General features: G+C 42.8%; 1 long non-coding RNA gene across 2 annotated transcripts in view; it reads left to right on the top strand.

The window, feature by feature from the left end:
* Nucleotides 1-23,897, top strand: part of LOC149473570 (uncharacterized) — a 167,950-nt gene that overhangs the window by 83,562 nt on the left and 60,491 nt on the right. The window contains exon 2 of one of the 2 annotated variants that reach the window (XR_016312416.1): nucleotides 22,545-22,780. The exons of the other annotated variant lie outside the window; for it this stretch is intronic. This is a non-coding gene — a long non-coding RNA (uncharacterized LOC149473570). Of the gene's footprint in view, nucleotides 1-22,544; nucleotides 22,781-23,897 lie in introns of those variants that run through there. 2 annotated transcript variants of the gene reach the window in all.

Here is a 23,897-nt window from a genome sequence, read left to right as displayed (position 1 = left end):
TTGGCCAGTTTGACATTGCTTTTGATCATTCAGTCATCTTGCTTACATTTACATTAAAGAGGCACTTGTAGGTCAGACAAATATAACATAACAGTTATAATGAAATAACCACAAATGTCTTTTCTGTGCTCACAGCATTATCAGTTTTATTCAACCCCCAAGTGACATTCAATCTTAGTACTTAGTACAGCATCCTTTTACAGTTATAACAGCTTTTAAACGTGAAGCATAGCTTGACACAAGTGTCTTGCAGCGATCTACGGGTATCTTCGCCCATTCTTCATGGGCAAAGGCCTCCAGTTCAGTCACATTCTTAGGCTTGCGCACTGCAACTGCTTTCTTTAAGTCCCACCAGAGGTTCTCAATCGGATTTAAGTCTGGTGACTGCGATGGCCACTCCAAAATGTTCCAGCCTTTCCTCTGCAACCATGCTCTAGTGGACTTGGAGGTATGCTTGGGATCATTGTCCTGTTGAAAGGTCCAACGTCTCCCAAGCCTCAGGTGTGTGACGGACTGCATCACGTTTCCATCCAATATCTCCTGGTACTGAAGAGAATTCATGGTACCTTGCACACGCTGAAGCTTCCCTGTACCTGCAGAAGCAAAACAGCCCCAAAGCATGATTGACCCTCCACCATGCTTCACAGTAGGCAAGGTGTTCTTTTCATCATAGGCCTTGTTCTTCCTCCTCCAAACATAGCGTTGATCCATGGGCCCAAACAGTTCTAATTTTGTTTCATCAGTCCACAGAACACTATCCCACAACTTTTGTGGTTTGTCCACATGGCTTTTGGCATACTGCAGTCGACTCTTCTTATTCTTTGGAGACAGCAAGGGGGTACGCCTGGGAGTTCTGGCACGGAGGCCTTCATTACGCAGTGTGCGTCTTATTGTCTGGGCTGAAACTTCTGTACCCACATCTGACAAATCTTTTCTCAGTTCCTCAGCAGTCACACGGGGACTTCTCTCCACTCTACGCTTCAGGTAGCGCACAGCAGTCGAAGTCAGCATCTTCTTTCTGCCACGACCAGGTAGCGTTTCAACAGTGCCCTTTGCCTTGAATTTGCGAATGATGCTTCCTAAGGTGTCTCTTGGTATGTTTAACATCTTTGCAATCTTCTTATAGCCATTGCCCTTCCTGTGAAGAGAAATCACCTCTTCTCTTGTCTTCCTGGACCATTCTCTTGCCTTCACCATGTTTGTAACCACACCAGTAAATGTCTAGAAGGAGCTGAGTATCACAGTCATTTTAAAGCTGCCTAATTGGTGCTTATTATGCTTGATTGCTGCTCGGTGACATCCACAGGTGTTTTCAATACCTGATGGAAAGCACCTGTATGAACCTCTGTTCTTCAGAGTGGTAGTCTTTAAGGGGTTGAATAATTGTGGCAATGAAGAAACCACATAAGAACCATTTACTACTGTATTACATAAACAATTGATGTCATTTTAGTTGCATTTGGGTAGTTACAACGTCCTTGTAGGATTTGATTCTGAATACAATTCCAAATGTACACTATAGTCCCTAAACCCCTTTACAGCATTGGGGGTTGAATAATTTTGGACACAACTGTATAGGCATTCATGGCCTTCTTTCTGAGGGCCTTAGAGACCTTTTGTTTTATTCTGGCAGGATGACACCACGCACTTCAGCAAAGGAAAGAGAACACAAGATCCTAGATATCTGAGGTTTGAATAAGACATGTTCCACCTGAAAATTTCCTTATGGAGTTCTGTTTATTAATACCGAAGCTGGAACACCTCTTTCTAATTTATGGATTTGAAGTGGTGGTAAATTTAGGGGTGTACTTATACTTTCCACATAACACCTCATTTTCATTACTTTGCTCACCCCTATTAATGTTTTGATATTTGTTTTTAACCATTTTACTTTATAGTTTAATGGATATATTAATGTACGCACTCTTAACCAAAATACCTCCTCCTGATGAATAAAATTTGATATGATACCAAGTTCATTTTGTTTCTGTTTATTGTGTTATGCCATATTAATAAAGATTCCACAAGAGATAAGAATGCATATCTATGATTATACATTTGTGTTTATCCATAGAGTAAAGAACTAGTTCAAATTGCAGTAACCAAAGCAACCAGTCAGAACTGATCTTGTGTAAACAAAATTCCCATTGGCATCCGATCAGCATTCAATCAGTGCATGCAGCCAATCGGCTTCAACGCTGATCAGTGTATTCTGATAGTGGGGGAGTCCAGCTGTCAGAATGCAAAGTGACAGCGGGATGGATGTCTCCATCTACCTTGTATGTGTGGATGAGGAAATTGGCTGAGCCATGTATGGCTAGCACTGGTTATTGCACTTTGCACGTAGTGCTTTACTGTTTGCAGTATTAACCACTTAAGTCCCTAGATATTTTCTTCCCTAAATCTCTCTGAATCCCAGATCATTATTTTCATTTTGATGGTATCTTGGTTCTTCATATTATATCTTAAAAGTTATAATCTACTTTAACATAATATACTTATTTTTTCCAGGACTTAAAGGGATTTAATAATGTAGTAAATTTGGCTACATATTTTTCCTTGGTTTATATTGAGAACAAATAGTGAATATTTAGGCAAAAAGTTATTTTTTATTTTTATAACATAATATTTTCTGTAATTTATGCAACCTTATATACCCCAAATATAATCAACATAGTCTGCTGATTAAAATTACATAATGATATAGTGCAATTTATATGCAATGTAGCGGAATGATGTATGTGGTTTACTTTAACCTCTTCACGCCGGTGAAACGCAAATGTGCGGCCTCCCGGCGTCTGGGCCACATTTGCGTTCTATTAAAAAAAAACATATGTGCTGAGAACGTGCACCCTGCGTGCTCCCAGCACACATGTCCGGGGTACTCATGGAAAGGTCCCGATCTCCTCTTTCGATCCCAATCTCCCCTTCACACCAGCACCTCCTGACCCTTTAAGGGTTTCAGAAGATTGAGGGGCCGTGATGGCGTGTCACGGCGGTCACATGACCCAAAACCCCACCCCGCCTTCAAGCTTCTGAAACCCTTAAAGGGTCGGGAGGCGCTGGCGTGAAGGGGTTAAAAATGTTTCATACCCCTTTCAACTATACATTGCACGCAAGGGAAAAAATTTTCCCTAAATTGTTAGAGTATCATTAAAATGAGATTAAAGCAGATATACAACATAAATCCTTCTATTATTTACAGTCAAGGAAGCTGCCATCTTAATCTCTATTTGATCTGTAGTTGCCATGGTGCCATGATAGTTTTCATTCACAGCATGCCTTAAATGTAACCATTTTGGAAAACAAGTAAAATTGATGGGTATAGTTCCGCTATAATTTAGGTTGATGAGGGAACAAATTAGCATGACAGCGACTTTTTTTTAGAGGTTTGCAATTACAAAAAATGTAATGAAAACTTTTAATTTGTTATATATAAAGTACTGTGCAAAAGTCTTAGGCAGTTGAGAACAAATTAGCATGACAGCGACTTTTTTTTAGAGGTTTGCAATTACAAAAAATTTAATGAAAACTTTTAATTTGTTATATATAAAGTACTGTGCAAAAGTCTTAGGCAGTTGTGAAAAATGTTGTAAGTGAAGAATGCTTTCAGAAATAGAAGTGTTAATAGTTTATTTTTATCAGTTAACAGAATGCAAAGTAAATGTTCAGAAGACAAATCTGTATCAAATCAATATTTTTGGTGACCACCCTTTGCCTTCAAAACAGCATCAATTCCTCTAGGTACACTTGCACACAGTTTTCAAAAGAACTCGGCAGGTAGGTTGTTCCAAACACCTTTGAGAATTAACAATAGATCTTCTGTGCATGTAGGCTGCCTCAAATCCTTCTGTCTCTCCATATAATCCCAGGCAGACTCCATGATGTTGAGATCGTGGGAACTCCTTGTTCTTTTTTATGCTGAAGATAGTTCCTAATGACGTCTGTATGTTTGGGGTTGTTGTGCTGCTGCAGAATAAAATTGGGGCCAGTCAGTGGAGACAAGATCGAGATAACCACCCATGCAGCTCCAGCAGAACACTAATAGTTATATACTGCTGGCTGTAGCCAACCAGGAATAGATCATTATAACAGTGATCTACTACAACACTGATTCAATGTGGTGATGTCACTAATTACATCATTACACTCCTGATTTAAACACTATGCAGAAGCGAAAAGTGTTTACATTTGCATCAGAGTGATCTGCGGTTGCAGTCTAAACCCCTGCCAGGAACCACTGATTCACAGTAACATTTTAAAATGATGTTTGGATGAATGGCCACTCTCCCAGCACTGTTTTAAAATGACATGGGGGGTTGTTAATTGAATATGAATGATTAGATAGTGGCAAAAGTTGTTAATTGAATAAGAATGATTAGATAGTGGCAAACCCATCACTTCTTTTTATATTCCACTCCTCCACCAAGAAAAATTTCTCCACCCAAAATCTCAACATTCTAAGGAATATGCTAGCTTTAACCATGTACAGGCCAATTTTGCTTCGAAGAGTCTGCTGGATGTCAATTACTGTTAATTGTTAGGTAATTTTGGCAATGGTATTGGCAATAAAAAAAATGAAGCAAAATATAGCAGGACAATATTCTGTTTTGATAGTGACAATACAATAATATTGCCAAAAGATTAGGGCACTCGTATCCACAACAGTAGAAATATCTTAAGAGCATTAAATACATTAGTCTTCCTTTCCCCTCAGGGGTATGGATTTAAATACTATATTTTGTGGATAAAAAAAAAACACAGGAAAAGCACTGTGGCTGCCACTGCTGGCCTCTCCTTCTACAAATGCTAGTTGCCTGACTGTTGGGCTGATCCAGTAGGCTTTAATACATTCTGAATCAATTACCTGGGACAAGTATGCAAATAAAAGTGTTTGATTATTTTTTTATTTTCCTGATTAGCATACCAGTTTAAGGTCAATAAAATTATGGAGGCCAAAAGGATAACATAGCCAATCAACTAGTTTTTTTAGAAGGAGGCCGTCAAGAACAGTCCCTCTGTGTCTCATGCCTGGTTCATTTTTAAGACATTTCAAATTTTGGATTTAGGCATATTGGCCTATGTTTTTGTCCTAGGTAAGATTTCTCTATTCCTTTCTGTAGCTCTTACATCACTCAAGCAGGAAGACAAATAACATTGTATCTCTGCCTCACATCTCAACAGTGTTTATAAACACTGTGTCAGACTGTTTTTTTTTTTCACAGCAGCAGTGGTCATTTGACAGCTGGGAATTGATGGCAGCAGGCATGCAGAAGGACACAACATACTATATGCTTCCTGTCTACTTTGAAAACGTTTTTTGAGGTGTGTGTAGTATGTCCAGAGTCCGCAACCAGTTAACCTCCAAGAATCAAATGTGGCATCTGCTAATTGTTCTACCTCCCTTCATGTTGTGTTGAATAATGGCCAAGTTAATCTGAGTCAATTAAGAGCTTTATAATCAACATTTTCTCTTTTGAGGTTTGAGTACTGGAGCTGTTGTTGGTCCTGATGAGTTTTCTGGCAAAAGCAATGATTTTTTCATCCCTCTGAACCCAACAGGCTGTGTTCCTTCAAACTGTAACATATCTGAAATAGAAGGGATAATAATAAACATAGGATAAACAAATGATATGTACTGTGGATCTCCCTACTTCAAATGATTGAGCAGTAATCTGTTATTTTCTGGCAGGAATAAATTCTACACTAAGATGTAGGATTACACAAGATAAAGTGTGGCATCTGCAATCCTTGTAGTTCATTAAACACAGGCACATACAAACACAACTTTGGCAGCTGCTGCTTGCCTGTCCATAGCAAGTTATTAATTATAACACCCAAAGGGGGATTTATCCTTTTAAAAATATTACTTCATTCTTTTGCTGGGATTTTTTGACAATTTGCATGAACAATCCCTTTGATAGTTTACTTTATACCTTATTTTAATAAAAATACCTGATTTGTGAATCATCTTTAACATTAAGTATTACAGGTGTAGCAAAATACCACTTGCCAAGACAAACTGGCAGATAGGATGGGGAAGCATAGCTTGAAGCATCACTTGTAAATGGTAGGTGGGTAACTGTGATCTTTCTAAATAACCTGCTGGGTGGATGGAATTGTTTTTCGTCATGCTTGATTATTTGATAAAAATTGGCTGTATTGTTTATGTTCACAACCTAGTGCACTTGCCCTTGACCTTTTACTGACAAAATTTAAACTTCTATTTATGATGGCCACATAACCCAGTTTAGCCAAAATGACAAAGTAGTTGTTGGGTAGAGAATGAAGGAGTTAAAATTGGTTATAGCAGTTTGCATAGAAACAGCTTAAAGTGTTACTAAACCCATCACCCTGCATTCACTATATCCGGTCTTCCACAATACACAGAACATGGAAATGCAATTATTTTAGTAAATATAAATTGCTAAATACCTTTTCTCATCAGCAGTTAGAGCAGTTTTGTGACTTTTATCAGTGTCCAGCTGAGCACTGGTTAATCTTGTTCATTTTTATTCTCCTCTGACTGTCCTATGAGGTTGCATGACCCCTGACCCTCTGGATAGCTCTGATTGGCCCTGTGCTAATCACATGCACCCAACACCCCCCATAAAACTCTCTAGCAATACACACCAAACAGAGTATGTACAGACTTGCCACTGTTGCTCTGTTTTACGGTAGATGGATTTGGGCTTTAAAATAAGGGGAGGATCAGAGAAGACAGGATCAAGCAACCTTTTTACACAATGTGGAGGATTAATCCCTTAGGTTCCACAATGAGTATAACAAGCATGCTTTACTGCATATACAGACTGATTTTACTGTTGTGGGTTTAGTAACACTTCAAGCCCTTAATCACTCTCCTCTTTTTACAGTATGCTGTGTTTTATATATATACAGTGGGGATCGAAAGTTTGGGCACCCCAGCTAAAAATTTGTATTAATGTGCATAAAGAAGCCAAGGAAAGATGGACAAATCTCCAAAAGGCATCAAATTACAGATTAGACATTCTTATAATATGTCAACAAAAGTTAGATTTTATTTCCATCATTTACACTTTCAAAATAACAGAAAACAAAAAAATGGCGTCTGCAAAAGTTTGGGCACCCTGCAGAGTTAATATCTTGTACTGCCCCCTTTGGCAAGTATCACAGCGTGTAAACGCTTTTTGTAGCCAGCCAAGAGTCTTTCAATTCTTGTTTGAGGTATCTTTGCCCATTCTTCCTTACAAAAGTCTTCCAGTTCTTTGAGATTTCTGGGCTGTCTGTCATGCACTGCTCTTTTAAGGTCTATCCATAGATTTTCAATTATGTTGAGGTCAGGAGATTGTGAAGGCCATGGCAAAACCTTCAGTTTACGCCTCTTGATGTAATCCCCCGTGGATTTCGAGGTGTGTTTAGGATCATTATCCATTTGTAGAAGCCATCCTCTCTTTAACTTCAGCTTTTTCACAGATGGCATCAAGTTACCATCCAATATATGCTGAAATTTTATTGAATCCAATTTTCCTTCTACTCGTGAGATGTTCCCTGTGCCACTGGCTGCAACACAACCCCAAAGCATGATTGATCCAACCCCATGCTTAACAGTTGGACAGAGGTTCTTTTCATTAAATTCTGTGCCCCTTCTTCTCCAAACGTATCTTTGCTCATTCCGGCCAAAAAGTTAAATTTTAACCTCATCGGTCCACAGAACTTGTTTCCAAAATGCATCAGGCTTGTCTATATGTTCATTTGCAAAGTTCAAACGATGATTTTTGTGGTGAGGACGTAGAAGAGGTTTTCTTCTGATGACTCTTCCATGAAGACCATATTTGTACAAGTATCTCTTTCTAGTGGAATAGTGTACCACAACTCCAGTGTCTGCCAGATCTTTCTGGAGGGATCGTGCAGTCAAACGTGGGTTTTGAATTGTTTTTTTCACAATCCTGCGAGTTGTTCTGTCTGATATTTTTCTTGGTCTTCCAGATCTTGCTTTAACTTGCTTTAACTTCCACTGTTCCTGATGACTGCCATTTCTTAATTACATTCCGAACAGAGGATTTGCTATCTTCTTATAGCCTTCTCCAGCTTTGTGAGCGTCAACTATTTTCAGTTTCAGTTTTCTAGACAACTGCTTAGAAGAACCCATGGTGCTGATTGTTGGGGCAAGGTCAGATGAGTCTGGGCATTTAAAATTTTTGAGATTGACATAACCTGGTCTTCCCAGACGATGATTGAGAACAATCCATGACACTGGCAGGTCTCAGCTTTGCAAAGGGGGCAGTGCATGCTATAAATTCTGCAGGGTGCCCAAACTTTTGCAGACGCCATTTTTTTGTTTTCTGTTATTTTGAAAGTGTAAATGATGGAAATAAAATCTAACTTTTGTTGACATATTATAAGAATGTCTAATCTGTAATTTGATGCCTTTTGGAGATTTTTCCATCTTTCCTTGGCTTCTTTATGCAGATTAATACAAATTTTTAGCTGGGGTGCCCAAACGTTCGATCCCCACTGTATATACACACACACACTCACCGGCCACTTTATTAGGTACACCTGTTCAATTGCTTGGTAACACAAATTGCTAACCAACCAATCACATGGCAGCAACTCGATACATTTAGGCATGTAGACGTGGTGAAGACGACTTGCTGAAATTCAAACCAAACAGAATGGGGAAGAAAGGGGATTTGGTGACTTTAAATGTGACATGGTTTTTGGTGCCAGATGGGCTCTTCTGAGTATTTCAAAAACTGCTGATCTACTGGGATTTTCACGCACAACCATCTCTAGGGTTTACAGAGAATGGTCCGAAAAAGAGAAACTATCCAGTGAGTTGCAGTTGTGTGGACGAAAATGCCTTGTATATATCAGAGGTCAGAGGAGAATGGGCAGACTGGTTGCTGTGACATTCAGATGGTAGGGTCAGAATTTGTCGTAAACAACATGAAAGCATGGATGCATCCTGCCTTGTATCAACAGTTTAGGCTGGTGGTGGTAGTGGTATAATGGTGTGGGGGATATTTTTTTGGCACTAGGAAGTTGTACCTAATAAACTGGCCAGTGGGTGTATTTTTTTTATATTTCTGCAAATAACACATTACTAGACATGGCAAAATTTTTATTTCATTTTTATTTCATTCGTTAATTGAGGAATTTTGTTTTGTCTTATTTGCTATGTTGCACAGATTCATTTTCAGGTGTCATTTCGTATGTTCGTTTGCATTGGAAGGATTCGGTATTTTCCATTCCAATCTGAATTCATTGTGAAGAAAAGCTGGATGTTAAGGAGTGGGCGGCCACAGTGTACTTAACAAACATGCCTGATCTGCTGTCAGTGGGATGGATCGGCGCTCATGACTGATGTTGGATCTGCTTTAGGGAACATTTATTTTTTGGGGATTAGTCAAAAACTTTGTTAGTGTTTTTATTCACTTTTGACACTTTTTTGGGGTGAATGAGTAGGGATACTATGTACCCCTTACTCATTCACATCGGGGGCCAGGATCTGGGGGCCTCCTTGTTAAAGGGGTCTTCCAGATTCCAATAAGCAGCCTGCATGCAGACCCCTCACAACCACCACCCAGGGATGTGGGGATGAGGACCTTGTCCCCATCAAAGTCCTTTGGGGGGACCCCATGATGCTTGCTCATCCCCCCGTTTCCTAACCTGGTGGGCTGCATGTCAATTTTTATAAAAATTTGGTGTGGGGTACCCTATGAACTCTTATGGTTGGTATGGATTTTGGGGGGACCCTGCATCATTTTTCCTTTAATTTTGGCATGCAGTTCCCCACAAAATCCATACCAGACCCAAAGGAACCACACTTTTATTTAGTTTTTTTATGAACAAAATTAACAAAAAATTGCATAAGAACTTCCGAAAATTTAAATCTGAATTGCCTGTCAATATTATGTTGGACCAATTTGTTTTTGGAATTTGTTTCGTATCTTTGGCATGTGTTTGGTATGTGTGTGTATATGTATATATATATATATATATATATATATATATATATATATATATATAAAATTTGTTTTGGAATAGCTGGTTAGCGGGTGGCCGCCACATTCTTAACAACCAGGACTCATCTACTGTCAACGGCATTCCCCATTGACAGCAATATGTAAACAAACAATTTGTTAAAAAAAACAGCGTGGGGGTCCCCCCATCCATTCCATGCGATCCAACGTCAATCACATTGAACATCGACTGCACAAAAAAAACACCCCACCCACGTGTCTACCAGTCATTGGGTTTCTCTCCACGGGACATGTCACTCACTAAATGACAGGTAAACATATGAGCAGGGTCACTCAATGGCATCACCGGGTGGCCCAGTTCCCATGTCTACCAGTCATTTGGCAATTCAATAGGGAAAAACATGAAAAATTTGTCTTACAACAGAACCACTATATGTGACAGTGTTATGCCCTGCCACTGTGTAAAGGTAGGCAAAATGACAGAGATACAGTTTGAGAAGCTCTGGAATATCAGTTCTGAACAAAGGAGCTTGGCTTTTCAGTTTTGTCCAGGTTTTGTAATTCCTGGGATTGGGCTCTGGAGTCCAAAGGCTTCAAAGAGTTTTGGATGTAGTGAAACATGTCCAGGTTTTACCAGAAACCAGCAGGCAGTGTGTTTGCAGGCCTGCACACCCTTGATATTCAAATACCTTACAGCAGTTTAGGGCTCCATCCTGGCCAGGTGTCTGTGAAGCTGCTAGGGAGCAACCAGAAGTGTGCATTTCTGCACAATGAGCCCAATGAGTGTATAGAGTGAGCTGAGAAAGATATGTAAGGCATGCTATGTGATGGTCTGTAAGACCAGACCAAAGGCCTAGGCTTAAAGCTTGAGCAGTGGTGCTGAAAGACAGAGCCTGGAGGCCATGTTTGAAGTGACGGTGAAAACCCCTACAAGAGCATTTTTTTGTTTTCTTGAATTTTTCCTTTCTTCCTAAATAAAAGTGCCCTGAAACACATTTCCCAAATGGATTAAATTTACTGGACAGCACTACAGCTTGAGCAATACTCTCAATATATCACACTCCTTAGACTATCCAACAGAGTCCTACATGGTATGTGCTTGCAACCCTCTAAGCCTTTCCCATAACTGTGGTATGGGCGGTGCAATTAGCTGCACTGCTTTCAAATCATCGAGATAAAGGCTATGAATTGCCGTTGCTCTCCCCTGGAAGTAGCAAAAGTAAAATAGAATGTGTGATGTAAAAATATTTTTAAAATGGGCTTATTTATAGGCATACCAGGTACAGCTTATTCCTCTGAATAGATGGATCTGCCAGCTCAACAAAAGTCGATTACTCTTAATTACTATTAATTAGTCAGAGCTGAAAGTTGACAGCTAAGCAGTGGCCACAGCCACACAGACAGCCACACAGACACCGCAGGCAGATATAGATCATACACACAGACACCACAGGCAGATATAGTTCATACACACAGACACCACAGGCAGATATAGACAATACACACAGACACCACAGGCAGATATAGATCATACACACAGATACCGCAGGCAGATATAGATCATACACACAGACACCGCAGGCAGATATAGATCATACACACAGATACCGCAGGCAGATATAGATCATACACACAGACACCGCAGGCAGATATAGATCATACACACAGATTCCGCAGGCAGATATAGATCATACACACAGACACCACAGGCAGATATAGATCATACACACAGATACCGCAGGCAAATATAGACAACAGACATCACAGGCAGATATAGATCATACACACAGACACCGCAGGCAGATATAGATCATACACACAGACACCACAGGCAGATATAGATCATACACACAGATACCGCAGGCAGATATAGATCATACACACAGACACCGCAGGCAGATATAGATCATACACACAGACGTCGCAGGCAGATATAGATCATACACACAGACACCGCAGGCAGATATAGATCATACACACAGACACCATAGGCAGATATAGACAATACACACAGACACCGCAGGCAGATATAGATCATACACACAGACACCACGGGCAGATATAGATCATACACACAGACACCGCAGGCAGATATAGATCATACACACAGACACCACAGGGAGATATAGATCATACACACAGACACCGCAGGCAGATATAGATCATACACACAGACACCGCAGGCAGATATAGATCATACACGCAGACACCGCAGGCAGATATAGACCATACACACAGACACCGCAGGCAGATATAGATCACACACACAGACACCGCAGGCAGATATAGATCATACACACAGACACCGCAGGCAGATATAGATCATACACACAGACACCGCAGGCAGATATAGACCAACACACAGACACCGCGGGCAGATATAGATCATACACACAGACACCACAGGGAGATATAGATCATACACACAGACACCACAGGCAGATATAGACCATACACACAGACACCACAGGCAGATATAGATCATACACACAGACACCACAGGGAGATATAGACCATAGACACAGACACCGCAGGCAGATATAGATAATACACACAGACACCACAGGCAGATATAGATCATACACACAGATACCGCAGGCAGATATAGACCATACACACAGACACCGCAGGCAGATATAGATCATACACACAGACACCACAGGCAGATATAGATCATACACACAGACACCACAGGCAGATATAGATCATACACACAGACACCGCAGGCAGATATAGACCATACACACAGACACCGCAGGCAGATATAGATCATACACACAGACACCACAGGCAGATATAGATCATACACACAGACACCACAGGCAGATATAGATCATACACACAGACACCACAGGCAGATATAGATCATACACACACAGACACCGCAGGCAGATATAGACCAACACACAGACACCGCGGGCAGATATAGATCATACACACAGACACCACAGGCAGATATAGACCATACACACAGACACCACAGGCAGATATAGATCATACACACAGACACCACAGGCAGATATAGACCATATACACAGACACCACGGGCAGATATAGACCATATACACAGACACCACGGGCAGATATAGACCATATACACAGACACCACAGGCAGATATAGATCATACACACACAGACACCACAGGGAGATATAGATCATACACACAGACACCGCAGGCAGATATAGACAATACACACAGACACCGCAGGCAGATATAGATCATACACACAGACACCGCAGGGAGATATAGATCATACACACAGACACCACAGGCAGATATAGATCATACACACAGAGACCGCAGGCAGATATAGATCATACACACAGAGTCCACAGGCAGATGTAGATCATACACACAGACACCACAGGCAGATATAGATCATACACACAGAGACCGCAGGCAGATATAGATCATACACACAGACACGGCAGGCAGATATAGATCATACACACAGACACCGCAGGCAGATATAGATCATACACACAGATACCGCAGGCAGATATAGATCATACACACAGACACCACAGGCAGATATAGACCATATACACAGACACCACGGGCAGATATAGACCATATACACAGACACCACAGGCAGATATAGATCATACACACACAGACACCACAGGGAGATATAGATCATACACACAGACACCGCAGGCAGATATAGCTCATACACACAGACACCGCAGGCAGATATAGATCATACACACACAGACACCGCAGGCAGATATAGACCAACACACAGACACCGCGGGCAGATATAGATCATACACACAGACACCACAGGGAGATATAGACCATATACACAGACACCACAGGCAGATATAGACCATATACACAGACACCACGGGCAGATATAGACCATATACACAGACACCACAGGCAGATATAGATCATACACACACAGACACCACAGGGAGATATAGATCATACACACAGACACCGCAGGCAGATATAGCTCATACACACAGACACCGCAGGCAGATATAGATCATACACACACAGACACCGCAGGCAGATATAGATCATACACACAGACACCGCAGGCAGATATAGATCATACACACAGACACCGCAGGCAGATATAGATCATACACACAGACACCGCAGGCAGATATAGATCATACACACAGACACCGCAGGCAGATATAGACCAGCAGGCAGATATAGACCAACACACAGACACCACAGGCAGATATAGACCAGCAGGCAGATATAGACCAACACACAGACACCACAGGCAGATATAGATCATACACACAGACACCACAGGCAGATATAGATCATACACACAGACACCACAGGCAGGTATAGATCATACACACAGACACTGCAGGCAGATATAGACCAACACACAGACACCACAGGGAGATATAGATCATACACACAGACACCGCAGGGAGATATAGATCATACACACAGACACCGCAGGCAGATATAGATCATACACACAGACACCGCAGGCAGATATAGATCATACACACAGACACCACGGGCAGATATAGATCATACACACAGACACCGCAGGCAGATATAGACCATACACACAGACACCGCAGGCAGATATAGATCATACACACAGACACCGCAGGCAGATATAGATCATACACACAGACACCGCAGGCAGATATAGATCATACACACACACAGACACCGCAGGCAGATGTAGATCATACACACACAGACACCGCAGGCAGATATAGATCATACACACACAGACACCGCAGGCAGATATAGACCAACACACAGACACCACAGGGAGATATAGATCATACACACAGACACCGCAGGAAGATATAGATCATACACACAGACACCGCAGGCAGATATAGATCATACACACAGACACCGCAGGCAGATATAGATCATACACACAGACACCGCAGGCAGATATAGATCATACACACAGACACCGCAGGGAGATATACAGTCATGGCCGAAATTGTTGGCACCCTTGATATTTTTCCTGAAAATCAAGTATTTCACACAAAAAAGGTATTGCATTAACACATGTTTTGCTATACACATGTTTATTCCCTTTGTATGTATTGGAACAAATATAAAACAGAGGCAGAAAAGCAAATATGACATAATGTCACACAAAACCCCAAAAATGGGCTGGACAAAAGTATTGGCACCCTTAACTTAATATTTGGTTGCACACCCTTTGGAAAACATAACTGAAATCAGTCGCTTCCTATAACCATCAATAAGCTTCTGACACCTCTCACCCGGAATTTTGGACCACTCTTCCTTTGCAAACAGCTCCAGGTCTCTCTTATTGGAAGGACACCTTTTCCCAACAGCAATTTTAAGATCTCTCCACAGGTGTTCAATGGGATTTAGATCTGGGCTCATTGCTGGCCACTTCAGAACTCTCCAGCGCTTCTTTGCCATCCATTTCTGAGTGCTTTTTGACGTATGTTTGGGGTCATTGTCCTGCTGGAAGACCCAGGATCTTGGACGCAAACCCAGCTTTCTGACACTGGGCCCTACAGTGCGACCCAAAATCCTTTGGTAATCCTCAGATTTCATGATGCCTTGCACACAGTCAAGGCACCCAGTGCCAGAGGCAGCAAAACAACCCCAAAACATCATTGAACCTCCACCATATTTTACCGTAGGTACTGTGTTTTGTTCTTTGTAGGCCTCATTCCGTTTTTGGTAAACAGTAGAATGATGTGCTTTACCGAAAAGCTCTATCTTGGTCTCATCTGTCCACAAGACGTTTTCCCAGAAGGCTTTTGGCTTACTCAAGTACATTTTGGCAAACTGTAGTCTTGCTTTTTTATGTCTCTGTGTCAGCAGTGGGGTCCTCCTGGGTCTCCTGCCATAGCGTTTCATTTCATTTAAATGTCGACGGATAGTTCGCGCTGACACTGATGCTCCCTGAGCCTGCAGGACAGCTTGAATGTCTTTGGAACATGTTTGGGGCTGCTTATCCACCATCCGGACTATTCTGCGTTGCAATCTTTCATCAATTTTCCTCATCCGTCCACGACCAGGGAGATTAGCTACAGTGCCATGGGTTGCAAACTTCTTGATAATGTTGCGCACTGTGGACAAAGGCAAATCTAGTTCTCTGGAGATGGACTTGTAACCTTGAGATTGTTGATATTTTGCCACAATTTTGGTTCTCAGGTCCTCAGACAGTTCTCGTCTCCTCTTTCTGTTGTCCATGCTTAGTGTGGCACAGACAGACACACAATGCAAAGGTTAAGTGAACGTCTCTCCTTTTTATTTGCTTTCAGGTGTGATTTCTATATTGCCCACACCTGTTACTTGCCCCAGGTGAGTTTACAGGAGCATCACATGCTTGTAACATTCTTATTTATCCGCAGTTGTGAAAGGGTGCCAATACTTTTGTCCAGCCCATTTTTGGAGGTTTGTGTGACATTATGTCGAATTTGCTTTCTTTCCTCCCTTTTTTTGTTTTGTCCCAATACACACAAAGGGAATAAACATGTGTATAGCAAAACATGTGTTAATGCAATACGTTTCGTGAGAAATACATGATTTCCTGGAGAAATATCAAGGGTGCCAACAATTTCAGCCATGACTGTAGATCATACACACAGACACCACAGGCAGGTATAGATCATACACACACAGACACCGCAGGCAGATATAGACCATACACACAGACACCACGGGCAGATATAGATCATACACACAGACACCACAGGGAGATATAGATCATATACACAGACACCGCAGGGAGATATAGACCATATACACACAGACACCGCAGGCAGATATAGATCATACACACAGACACCGCAGGCAGATATAGATCATACACACAGACACCGCAGGCAGATATAGATCATACACACACACAGACACCGCAGGCAGATGTAGATCATACACACACAGACACCGCAGGCAGATATAGATCATACACACACAGACACCGCAGGCAGATATAGACCAACACACAGACACCACAGGGAGATATAGATCATACACACAGACACCGCAGGAAGATATAGATCATACACACAGACACCGCAGGCAGATATAGATCATACACACAGACACCGCAGGCAGATATAGATCATACACACAGACACCGCAGGCAGATATAGATCATACACACAGACACCGCAGGGAGATATAGATCATACACACAGACACCACAGGCAGGTATAGATCATACACACACAGACACCGCAGGCAGATATAGACCATACACACAGACACCACGGGCAGATATAGATCATACACACAGACACCGCAGGGAGATATAGACCATATACACACAGACACCACAGGCAGATATAGATCATACACACAGACACCGCAGGCAGATATAGATCATACACACAGACACCGCAGGGAGATATAGATCATACACACAGACACCGCAGGCAGATATAGATCATACACACAGACACCGCAGGCAGATATAGATCATACACACAGACACCGCAGGGAGATATAGATCATACACACAGACACCGCAGGGAGATATAGATCATACACACAGATACCGCAGGGAGATATAGACCATACACACAGATACCGCTGGGAGATATAGATCATACACACAGACACCGCAGGGAGATATAGATCATACACACAGACACCGCAGGCAGATATAGACCATACACACAGACACCACAGGGAGATATAGATCATACACACAGACACCACAAGCAGATATAGATCATACACACAGACACCGCAGGCAGATATAGACAATACACACAGACACCGCAGGCAGATATAGACCAACACACAGACACCACAGGGAGATATAGACCATATACACAGACACCACAGGCAGATATAGACCATATACACAGACACCACGGGCAGATATAGACCATATACACAGACACCACAGGCAGATATAGATCATACACACACAGACACCACAGGGAGATATAGATCATACACACAGACACCGCAGGCAGATATAGCTCATACACACAGACACCGCAGGCAGATATAGATCATACACACACAGACACCGCAGGCAGATATAGATCATACACACAGACACCGCAGGCAGATATAGATCATACACACAGACACCGCAGGCAGATATAGATCATACACACAGACACCGCAGGCAGATATAGACCAGCAGGCAGATATAGACCAACACACAGACACCACAGGCAGATATAGATCATACACACAGACACCACAGGCAGATATAGATCATACACACAGACACCACAGGCAGGTATAGATCATACACACAGACACCGCAGGCAGATATAGATCATACACACAGACACCGCAGGCAGATATAGATCATACACACAGACACCGCAGGCAGATATAGACCAGCAGGCAGATATAGACCAACACACAGACACCACAGGCAGATATAGATCATACACACAGACACCACAGGCAGATATAGATCATACACACAGACACCACAGGCAGATATAGATCATACACACAGACACCACAGGCAGGTATAGATCATACACACAGACACCACAGGGAGATATAGATCATACACACAGACACCGCAGGGAGATATAGATCATACACACAGACACCGCAGGCAGATATAGATCATACACACAGACACCGCAGGCAGATATAGATCATACACACAGACACCACGGGCAGATATAGATCATACACACAGACACCGCAGGCAGATATAGACCATACACACAGACACCGCAGGCAGATATAGATCATACACACAGACACCGCAGGCAGATATAGATCATACACACAGACACCGCAGGCAGATATAGATCATACACACACACAGACACCGCAGGCAGATGTAGATCATACACACACAGACACCGCAGGCAGATATAGATCATACACACACAGACACCGCAGGCAGATATAGACCAACACACAGACACCACAGGGAGATATAGATCATACACACAGACACCGCAGGAAGATATAGATCATACACACAGACACCGCAGGCAGATATAGATCATACACACAGACACCGCAGGCAGATATAGATCATACACACAGACACCGCAGGCAGATATAGATCATACACACAGACACCGCAGGGAGATATAGATCATACACACAGACACCACAGGCAGGTATAGATCATACACACACAGACACCGCAGGCAGATATAGACCATACACACAGACACCACGGGCAGATATAGATCATACACACAGACACCACAGGGAGATATAGATCATATACACAGACACCGCAGGGAGATATAGACCATATACACACAGACACCGCAGGCAGATATAGATCATACACACAGACACCGCAGGCAGATATAGATCATACACACAGACACCGCAGGCAGATATAGATCATACACACACACAGACACCGCAGGCAGATGTAGATCATACACACACAGACACCGCAGGCAGATATAGATCATACACACACAGACACCGCAGGCAGATATAGACCATACACACAGACACCACGGGCAGATATAGATCATACACACAGACACCGCAGGGAGATATAGATCATACACACAGACACCGCAGGCAGATATAGATCATACACACAGACACCGCAGGCAGATATAGATCATACACACAGACACCGCAGGGAGATATAGATCATACACACAGACACCGCAGGGAGATATAGATCATACACACAGATACCGCAGGGAGATATAGACCATACACACAGATACCGCTGGGAGATATAGATCATACACACAGACACCGCAGGGAGATATAGATCATACACACAGACACCGCAGGCAGATATAGACCATACACACAGACACCACAGGGAGATATAGATCATACACACAGACACCACAAGCAGATATAGATCATACACACAGACACCGCAGGCAGATATAGACAATACACACAGACACCACAGGCAGATATAGACCAACACACAGACACCGCAGGCAGATATAGACCATACACACAGACACCGCAGGCACATATAGATCATACACACAGACACCGCAGGCAGATATAGATCATACACACAGACACCGCAGGCAGATATAGATCATACACACAGACACCACAGGCAGATATAGATCATATCTTGGTAGAGTCAGGAAAGAGGGGCAGATAGGGAGGAATAGGAGAGAGGGGAGGGTGGAGAGAAAGAGAGGAGGGTGAGAGAGGGATAGAAGAAGGAGGGGAAGAAAGAGAGCAAGGAGAAGGAGAGAGCAGCGTGGAGAGAGAGAGAAAAGAGGGAAAGAGAGGAGAGGGTGAGAGGGAGAGAAAGGAAGAGGAAATGGAGAAGAGAGAGGGAGGAGAAAGAGGAAGGTGGGATAGAGGGGAAGAGATTGAGGGATGTGGGGGACAGAGGGAGGTGGGGGGGGGGGGGAAAGATGACATAGGGAGAACCGTGACTTAAAACTGCTCTAAAAAGTTATTTTTCTGGTGTTTTTCAGGCGTTTTCCATTGATTTCAATGGGAAGAGGTGTTTTTGGGGCTTTTTTTTAAATTCGCCAAACATGCCCCAAAGATGCGCAAGCAGGAGTTTTTACACCGCAACGCTTCAGTATGAAAACATACATAGATATACATTCACATACATAGGGAAGCATACAGAGGGTGGAGCTTAGCCGGTGACGTCACGCCGCTCCGCACCGGCGGCCATCTTTGTTTCTGGGATACCCTGTGAGTTGCTTTCATTATACTCCAGTAAAAGTTTTTGAACATACTACACTATCAGTGCTTTTTTGGGGTGGGCTGTTTGGTCGAGCCCCCCCCTTTCTCAAGGCTTTATGCCAAGTATTGCTGGATGTCTGGTGTCCCCCTGTTGGTTAGAGGAAGGTGCATCCCTACCAGAGTGACAGCCTGCTAGATGACCCGCACTGCTTCAGCCTTCTAGGACCAGGAGTGGTCTGACAACTCAAATGCGCATATTATGCGCTTTCTGGTGAGTGCATAATATTTACACACCTTTGAGCACGGAGTCGAACACCTTTGCACCTCTTTATTGGGACAATTGAACCATCATCTGAGGACTTATATTTTATCAGATTTATGATTCATGAATTACTTCTTTGTAGCGTTGCATATGTTATTATCATTCATAGTGTGAAGGTTTGGGGTTTGTACCTTTTATGCCAGCTGCTTACCATTTATCTCCAAGCGCTCGTTAATTATTTTACTGTTTTGATACATAGATATACATTCACATACATAGGGAAGCATTTTTCTTGAGTTTTTCAGGAGCTTTTTATAACTCCACCAACAACAACTTCTCCCCCCTGAAGGAACTATGGAAGGGGATAGTAAGAAGGGAGGGTGGGTGGAAGGAAGGTAGGGAAGGAAGGGAGGGAGGAATGGGTGGAAGGAAGGGAGGGATGGAAGGAAGGGAGGAGTGGGTAGAAGAAAGGAAAGGGTGGATGGATGGGAGGGGTGGGTGGAAGGAAGGGAGGGATGGAAGGAAGGGAGGAGTGGGTGGAAGAAAGGAAAGGGTGGATGGAAGGAAGGAAGTGGTGGGTGGAAGAAAGGAAGGGAGCGGTGGGTGAAAGGAAGGGAGAGGTGGGTGGAAGAAAGGGAGCGGTGGTTGGAAGCAAGGAAGGAGTGGTTGGAAGGAAGGGGTGGGTGGAAGGAAGGAAGGGGTGGATGAAAGGGAGGGAGGGGTGGATGGAAGGAAGGGAGGGGTGGGTGGAAGGAAGGGGTGGGTTGAAGGGAGGGAGGGGTGGAAGGGAGGGGTGGGTGGAAGGAACAAAGGGAGGGGTAGGTGGAAAGGAGGGGTGGGAGGAAGGAAGGGAGGGGAGGGTGGGTGGAAGGAAGGTAGATTAGACTCAGGTGCTCAGTCAGATTCATCATAGCTGTTGGCTGCTCTGTGTTCAGTTCCCCGCCCACACCTCCTCTGAAGCTGCACTGACTGGAGTGTGGGCAGGCACAGGGGGAGGCAGAGCAGTTCTAGCCTCTCTCCATTCTTCTCCTATTGGCGCGGAGGATGGAGGGAGGGGTTGCGCAGTTGGACGAGCACAGCGGTGGTGTGCGGGAGAGGGGACAGAAAGAAAACTGAACCATCAGGTATGTTCCGTGCAGCGGTGGGGCCAGTGACAAGCAGCGATCTGTATGGCTTTCAATGAAGCAGCTGAAAGTCGATTTTCCTCCTCTCCCTCCTGCAGCTTCCAGCTGCTTTATAGAAAGCCATACAGGAGATCGCTGCTTGTCACCGCCCCCACCGCCACACCTCCCAAACACCCCTAGTCCCGGCACTGCTCTCCCCCACCTTATTTTCACTCACAGCGAGTGGAAATTTTGAGGGCTGCATCGATGGTTGGAAACTCTTCTCTGGGAGGATTCAGACTCCCCTTGACTCCCGCTTATCTACACCCATGTGTGTGTTCTGTATCTGCCTGTGGTGTCTATGTGTTTGTATAAATATTTTCTCTGATGTGATCTGATCCCATTTTCCCATTTTGTTTAGGGGAAAGCTGTGATTGCACAAGTGCTACAGCATATGCTGTACATTGTAAATGCAAAGCCTTTCTTATCGCCAATGATAGGTTTGCAGGGTGCCATGTATATCTCCAGCTATGCAATAGCCTGTTAAAATTATGTTGGAAGATTACAATAGCAGACATATCTCTTTATGAGACAAAGTTCATACACTCAGCTAGTTTTCTTTGTTTTACAGGAACATCTGCATTCTTTACAGAATTGTGATGAATTAATGGAAGAGAAGAGTCATATTTAAGCACCATACCTTTCAGGATAGGATAACTGTTTAAATATGCTTCTGTTTAAAAAATGCCATAGATATAAGTTGCTAATGGGATTCTGAGTTTATCTGCATTGTTTATATTTGAAGCCCTTTTCGCTATGGAACTCTGTGTTCATTTTCTTACCAATAAAGGCAATATTCTTGTGCCATGCACTTTGTCCAGTTTGCAAATTTAAAAGTATTGCATGTGATTGTTGCTCCATATATTGTACATAAATGTCCAATTGCCCAACAGATAAAATTCAAAACATTAACAATAACATATAAAGCCATTTATAACTCTGCCCCAAATTACATCACCAATCTTGTCTCCAAATATCACCCAAACTGTACTCTCCGCTCCTCGCACGACCTCCTGCTCTCTAGCTCCCTTGTTTCCTCCTCCCATGCTTATCTCCAGGACTTCTCTAGAGCTTCCCCCATCCTCTGGAACTCTGTACCCCAATTTATCAGACTACCGCTTACTCTGCCTACTTGTAGGCGATCTCTAAAAACCTATCTCTTCAGGGAATCCTATCCTCAGCTAATAATGGAATCATCTATTTCTCACACCAGTCCTTCCCCCGCAGTTATTACCTTTTGTACCACTAGTCCCTCCTTTTAGATTGTAAGCTCCAAGAAGCAGGGCCCTCCTATCCCTCTTGTATTGAACTGTATTGTTGCTGTATTGTCTCCCATTATATTGTAAAGCGCTGAGCAAACTGTTGGCGCTATATAAATCCTGTATAATAATAAATGCATAAGGAGTTATTTGCATTTAAACAATCTATAACTTGTGTAGTTACGCCACAAACACTTATGCCTTTGTAAAATTATTAGTGAACATGTTGTCCTATAAATCTTCAAGCAACATTCTTACCACCCCTTTAGTTGGGAAGGCAGTGGCTGGGGGTGTACACATGGCGTGGCTGCGATTCTTTGCTTAATGGTCTCAGCAAGAGTTATATTCCCTGTTGCAGTAGTCCTGTATTTAGGAAGTTAAAATAGACAAACAATTTATAAAAGAGTATATCAGGGGCCTTTATAGCAAGTATAGAAAATTGATAGATGCAAATATAACTGCAATCATATCAGACGCCAAATTGCTGCTTACTCCACCCTAAATAAGTAAATAGGTGCGGTCAACGAAACTCAACAATGAATCCAGGCAACAATCAAGGGTGAAACAGTACCCCTGGAAGGAAGTTTCAAATAGGACCATGCAGCTTAATACAAAATAGCTTTATTGAAAAATTAGTAACAAACTAAGTACAAAAGTGAGTTAAA

This window comes from Staurois parvus, unplaced genomic scaffold (genome assembly GCF_062004578.1).
Source record: "Staurois parvus isolate SC_StPar_1 unplaced genomic scaffold, SC_StPar_1.0 ptg000013l, whole genome shotgun sequence".
NCBI lineage: Eukaryota > Metazoa > Chordata > Amphibia > Anura > Ranidae > Staurois > Staurois parvus.
Note: the sequence above shows the minus strand (reverse complement) of the source record. Positions and strands in the feature narration are given on the sequence as shown.